The sequence below is a fragment of the Bidens hawaiensis genome, unplaced genomic scaffold (assembly GCF_021521415.1).
Source record: "Bidens hawaiensis isolate Kalapana, Puna unplaced genomic scaffold, B.hawaiensis_p1.1 tig00015212_1, whole genome shotgun sequence".
In the NCBI taxonomy this organism is placed as follows: Eukaryota; Viridiplantae; Streptophyta; class Magnoliopsida; order Asterales; family Asteraceae; genus Bidens; species Bidens hawaiensis.
The window spans coordinates 543741-551067 of NW_027492353.1; the positions used below are offsets into that span (position 1 = coordinate 543741).

The 7327-nt window shown below is 32.9% G+C and overlaps 1 non-coding gene across 1 annotated transcript; it reads left to right on the forward strand.

The window, feature by feature from the left end:
* The first annotated feature begins 7017 nt into the window (after window positions 1–7017).
* Window positions 7018–7118, forward strand: LOC143548688 (U6 spliceosomal RNA). The gene has a single exon (XR_013137999.1). It is a non-coding gene; the product is annotated as a U6 spliceosomal RNA (small nuclear RNA).
* The last annotated feature ends 209 nt before the right edge of the window (window positions 7119–7327 follow it).

Sequence of the window (7327 nt, forward strand, 5' to 3'; positions counted from 1 at the left end):
AGGTTTTGACTTTTTTTTACAATATATGGTGTTGACTTCGATCAAGTGGTAGTTAGTGCATCTCAAAATCTTGAGTTTCAACTCAATTGTTGTTCTATGTATATTGTGATAAGTATAGAATCCCATCATTAAGCACCGTTGTCAAATATGGAATTGTACAGTTCCCATTTTTTTGGGTTATAAATTCATTTTACCATATTGTTATTTAAGGTGTCGTTCGTTCGACGCTATGTGTCATTAAATGGCTTGTAAGGCAAAAGAAGTAAATGGACCTAGATAGAAGCTTTATGTATGTAAGTATTGTAATTATGGTGCAGAGGCAATAGATGGGGTCATGTCATGCCATGTCACTACACTGAAAGTTTACTCAGGTTTAGCCACCTGGCAGATGGGTCACTATGTACGTACGAGCACATGCGCTCGGTGGGAAGATCATGATGAAGTGCATATAGGTCAAAACGGGCTCGGGTTTCTTTGAAATCTTGGTCTCCAAATTGTTTGGCTGTTTACTTATTGGTTCTCGTGTTCTTTCTCCTTTCACAAGTAAGCTATTGAACTTTTACTTTCCTTAATGTGATATTTTTGATTTATTCTTCAAAAGTTCAAAATCTGTAATCTTTTTATTGTCTTCTTCTCTAGGGTTATCTCCCAAAGATCGGCTTTCAGAAATGTTCAATGATTGATCAAATATAGAAGTGTTTTCTTTATCAAGCATCAAACGTTGCAGGATCAGTAGAATTGAAGGTTTGGAAAAGATAATCCAAATGATGAGGCTTGTGCACATATCCAGGTTTTTGTCTTCTAATTTTATGTATATATAACCTAGATCATATCATCATCAAGAAGTGATAAAATTTTGTAAAACTAACTCATGATTTACGCCTTATGGGGTAAATGTCGCGGGGGGTATCTGTATCTACTTGCTTCGTGCATGACCGTTTTTAGTATATATTTTATTTTCGCGTGTCTACGCTGTTTTTAAAATGTTAGATTTGTATATTTCCAAAACATTTATAATGCTATGCTAAGTTAATAAAAAGCATACACTAGATATGATCATGACTCTTTATGGTTATAGAGAATTATAGTGACATGATTGCAAAACTCTTAGTTATAGAGCGTTAATTATAGAGCGTCGGGTAAATTTTATGCGCAGAGATTTAGCAGCAGAAGATGCATTTAGGCCTCCCCTTCGTATATTTGTGAACTCACTCAGACAAACTTTTCAAAGTCAACTCGTTTAAACTTCAAAATCATTTACAATTTTTTTGGCACTAAATCTGATCATGAGATAATTTCTGCTGTTGGGTTGTCAAATTCGGCCCATTTAGTTTACTACATCTCCTAGTTTGGAGCTTACATCTTAAGCTTGACTTAGTTAGCTAGTTCCAAGTTTGTTCGGTTAGGATTGTATATATAATTTTTTTTAATACATAATATATTGTTTAGTTTTTCATTATAAGATTTTATATAATAATACATATAGTCATAGATTTATTTTATATATAATAATTTTTATTATATTTATATAATAAAAATATAAATATCTATGTTGCCCGCCTACCTGCTATATTGATGTAATATCTATGTTTCATCAGTAGAAATAAATAAAATATAAGATTTATAAACTAAAAAAAAAAAAAAAAAAAAAAAAAAAAAAAAAAAAAAAAAAATTTATATAAATTATTTGCTTGTCAACTCTCAACTTTCACGTGTCTAGTCAAGCTTGATATGCGAATCTTGGGCCTTAAGCTCTTTACTAAATAGGCTTTAAATTAGGCCCGGGTCGTCGTTTAAGTAAGCCTAACTTGTTTTGAGTTCTTTGCAGGTAGATATCGAGTATGTTTTGAGTAGATAGGCTCGATTACACCTTGGTGCCATATAAATAGTTGTACCAAGGTACTTAGAGTAGGAAACTAGGAATGCGAAGATATTAATATTTTGATTTTTTTTTTTTCAAAATGAAAAAAAAAATACCTATGGTTTCTATCATATCTCTAAGAGAGAATGAGATATGTGAAGACATTAATATGCCACCTTTGTCCCCCAAGCCCCAACACAACCATGGTCACTTTACATGAACTTCATCATGGCTACAATTGTTTTTTATATTTATGATCTAACACCGTTAAAAACGTTCATGCACATTCTACAAATCCCAACCTAAATGCATAGGTGTTTCTTGGCTACGTGCTGGGTATTTGGAGGGCTAGAGATAACAAGGTTTTTGACAATAAACCCGCTTCTATATCCAAGATAATTGAGGATATGAAGCCCAACGGGTTCCTAGAAACTTAGTAGCATTAGGATGGTCACGTTGGTGTAACTTTAGTTTTGTCAACATCATGTTTTCGTAAGCGGTATATTGTTTTATGTTCTTGTTTTCTAGCCCCTTTTAATATAGAGTTATTTATGTCGTTAAAAAGATACAGTATAAACATAAACACTCTTTATCAAAAAATTTTAATTCGGGAGAACTATATTATTCACTCATGAATCACCAACACGAAAACTAATAAAATGGAAGCCTAGTAACACAGGTTAAGTATACCATATTTGTAAATCATATCGTACTATGTGTTGTGGGCTAACTAGCATGTGCTAGTTAAAGCGTTATGTTATTGTCACATAGCAACGAACTTTAACTAACATATCCTTTAACAAACGCGTTGTGATTTATCTTGTATTTTGATAATTATGACACGATTTTTGTAATCTTAATGAGAAAACTCAAGAAGTAACACACTTATTGCAAATGGTACTATATTAGTAATTAATATATTCATGTAACGATATTGAATATTTGAATTATGAGCTTCGTGATGTATGCACCGACACCTCATGGCTCAGACCCCTGTTTTCATATCCTTAAAAATATTTAATGTATCCTAGTATATCCCTCTATCCTAGTCTTCAATAAATAATAATAATAATAATAATAATAATAATAATAATAATAATAATAATAATAATAATAATCCAACTTTTTTTTAATTTTTATTTTCTTATAATCGGAAATCCACCAAAATATTAACCAAACAACCACCACTATCGAACACCATCATTTACCAATGTCCACCACAGCCTTCCACCATATACATCCCAACACCATCATGGCACCATCTTCTGGCATATACAAAATCTTTACGGGTGGTCTTGAAACGGGCATCTGAAAATATTTATGACAATATAAAGCACCACACACAAGAAAGTTGAGAATCTGTGCCGAAGGTGAAATTCTAGTTGTATTGATTATTGAATGCCCTTGCTCTGGTTGCTGACGAGGTTATCCTTATAGCGTCTAAAAAGTTATCGATGACATTTAATGCAATTAATATTCATGATCTATTTCGATAATGGGTGTGTTTCACTTGTGCCAGATTGCCAGACTCCTCGGAACTCAGTGTCACAACTAGCTAGAATTTGCATCATGCTAATCCGTGTGATGACGAGTCCGAAGTCTAGAGCTGTTGTGACCTTCGGATTTCCTGATGTAATATGTTTGATCCATATGCCATTCTATCTGATACTTTGGGCTTGATCAAAGTTCAGGCATGCGTTAACTGAGTCTAGATCCAACATGTGTCATCTTTCATGTCCCCAATCTTTCAGCATCTCGCTCTTCCACATAAGTATCAGTGTCACTTCAATTTTTTCTCTCTTTTCACTCTATAAACCATTTTCAATCATGGAAAAGCCCATGTTTCTCATCTTATCCCTTAACAATCTCTTAATAACAAAACATATAAAAATAAAATAAATGGATATTGATAAACTAACATTTCGTTAACAACCAAATAATAATCAGCAATAACAAAATTCAACTAAATGCCAACACATATAGGGTATTTTAGCTTACAACATAAATGGTTCCAAAAAGAGAGAGGCTCCTGCCCATATATCAGAAAGGCTGCACCAGGCCCGAACCCTCACTGTGGTTGGTTAAGCTGGACCATAGGGACACGTGTTGATATCTAATTGGTTAGTGTCCATATTGCAACACCATAAAAGGAATGGGTTGCAACTTGCAAATCCTTTTTAGTATCTTGCCTCATTAGCAATTTTTTTAAGTGTCTCCGAATCTTTTAAATGGGTATTGTTAAATTTATCTCATCGGAATACACTCGTTTTCGATACGGAGAAAACCCTCACATAAGGCCAACGTTTGTGAACAATCGCCCGAAGACACGATAGTGCTGTGAGATAAAAACCCGTTCAGTTCAATATATAATATGATAACATCTATTATAGTATAATAACATCTTCAAATGAGTACCAGCTAAATTACACAATTGTTTTACGGTTTTTACATAGTATGATAACATCTATTATAATATGTTGTGCATCAACATGACAACATGTCATAATTAAAATAAGTTTTTTTTATCCTTGTCTAGTAGGGTTTGGCTGGGGTGCTCATCGAATTAATTTCAGGTTATTCATGTTACTCAAATTGAATTATTCGAATTTTGGTTTTCTGAAACTAAATTCAAATATTATAAGAATTAAAAAAAAATTTATTTATGTTAATATGAAGAAACATAATAATAAGACAGTAAAATAAAACATATACAGTTCAGAAAATCAATAATAAAAAATGTATGTATAATGTATTTACTTATTAATAAACAAATCATGTATAACATCTGAATTTTGATATTCACGTCGCATTGCGCCAAAAAAACATAAATTCAAATACGTTTTGGATGATCTAATTCACAAACCGTTTTACAAATTCTTGTTATTTCTGTATGTGTGTTTGTTTTGTTTTGTATTTTGTAACCGCAGCGGTTGCCATTGAAAAAAATAAAGTCATATTCGAGTATAATAAATTGACAAATTGAATGATTTTGAAAGCTAGGAACAACCTTGTTTTCGAGCAGAAAAAGGTGAATGCCAAAAGCGTTATTCAGAAGGTTAACGTGTTAGACCTGGTTTAGATTAAAGCCAGAGCTAAGGAGGTTATCTGTCATTTGCGTTCTTCTTGTTAGTATGGCTTGTTGTTAATGAAATATGATATCGTCTTTAAAAAAAATATTCAGAGTAAAACAAACTCAAATATATCCAATAATGTGTAACAAAGTACTCTTAATTTTTTATTCAAATTGGTAAATGATATTGACTTTTCTGCCACGTGATTGGTGCAAATAATAATGACATACCAACACATTAATTGGAATGTTTACTTTGTGGTAAATAAACTGATCAAGAATATTGAATGGTAACTAATTGTGGTGGTTAAAAATTGAATGCAAAGCAAATCTCCAAAAGGATTTTGGAAGGCCAAAAAACTGACTACAACCATAAAATGTAAATGCATTCAGTAACCAGGACAAACCAAATGTCAGCAACTAAATATTTTTTTAAAACATTCCCCACCATAGATCCAATTCTAAGACCAAACTAAATGGAACGTTGCGGTGTGAGAAAAAGCTCTAAAACACTCAGGTACACTGACCCTGGGATGTTTCGGGCTTCAAAATGTCTCCGAGCATTTCGTACAAAACGCTTGAAAGAGAAGAAGGTGGGGTCAAGGATGTTTACAGCCAATAGAGAAAAGAGTGTGTGTTTTGGGGGTGGGGGGGGGGGGGTGTCTCTTCCACCACTACACATTAGGGATGAGCTCGGTACTGTACCGGTACCGAAAATCCCAATCCCGAAAATCGCAAATTTTTTTGGTACCAGTACCAAAATGTTCGGTTCCGTACCGGGACAGTATCGGTATTTAAGGTAAAATTCGGAAAATACCGGTACAGAACTCAAAACCTTGGTATCGATTTGGTACCGACGGTACCAAATTTGTACCAATTTCGGTACCGGTATCGGTTCGGTACCATAACGATTTTTGCTCATCCCTACTACACATGATTTAAGCGGAGAGCAAAACTGATCCAAATAGCCACCGAGAAGTCAGTTCTGAATTTCAAAACGTTGTCGAATTATCAAACCAATCGGCTAAACTGACCGATTTACTTTTAAATTAACCAATATCATAGGTTTATACTTTATAGCATGCAACACATATGTATAGGTGGTTAATAGGAGTAGGGATATGATATTCGTACACCCTTTAGTTATCCACACACCCTACATACGATCGTATAGGGGCTATACGATCGTATGGAACCCCATGTTATATGGTGTGTGGGTAGGTTAAATGTGTGTGAATAACCAATGCCTAGGAGTATATTAGAATCAAAATATGTTTCAAATAGCCGACCTAAGAAGGTGTCCTTAGTGTGTCATGTCTAGAGTGTCAAAATCATTATTCTGACATTCCGTCTTAAAAAGACTCACTTGGGTATTAAGAGTAGCTTCAAACATTTTTTTTTAATATGTTACAATAAAAGAAATCAGTCCCCCCTAGTTTTGTAAATTGTAACCATTATTTCTAAAATCCTTAGTTTAAATGTGTAATTTATTGAAAATTTTTAATGAACTGATATAGTCTTCTTTATATATATAAAACAGTATGTCTTACCGTATAAATTTACTTATAGGGGTACCACCAAGAAATAACATCCACAATTCCACGTATATATTATTCATATGAGTAGTCAAAATCAAAGAGTGATATATTTGAGACAACCCTAGCCTTACGATTTTATTTTGGCTTCTAATTATATATGGATACTCAAATATATTTCTTATGATTATTATGGGGACCCAAGACCACGATGTTACCATGATGGAAATAAAACAAATATCTACCATCACATAATTAAAGTGCATTATTAATTTCAAAAGTTAGAAAAACTAAATGTGTGTGAAATTTTATTTATTAAAATTTTAAAGAAGCTTTCTTGTAAATATAAAGTAAAATAAAATAAGAAGCCTAAAAAACTGTTTTATGTGAAGGAGTCATGGTGAGGAGACTTTATTTTTTCGGGCTTTGGATTGTTTCAACAAGGAAAGATAAAATTTAGCAAAAGGAGATGCAACTTTTTAGATAATTTTACTTGTATACCTAAAGGTATTTTCTTTGTATAGAGAAAACAAAGATATTTGTATATGAAAATGCACTAGGTCGGGCACATTTGATAAAATTGGAATGTTACAGAAAAGATTAACATGACCCATGTGCAAAGTTTACAAACAGATGGTATAAACGCTTTTTTCTTGGATGCAAGATTGGTTTTGGAATCCATAAATCATTCAAGAATATTGATTTTTGCATTGTTCAACATAATCACACTTGATGGTTGTCAAGTGTCCCACCTAGGTTGCTTTTGATCAACAATTTATATCTATCTACTCACCACACAAAGTCATGCACTTCCTTATAAAGTTTAAATCAAGACTAACTTTTGAACACATTTTGTTGATC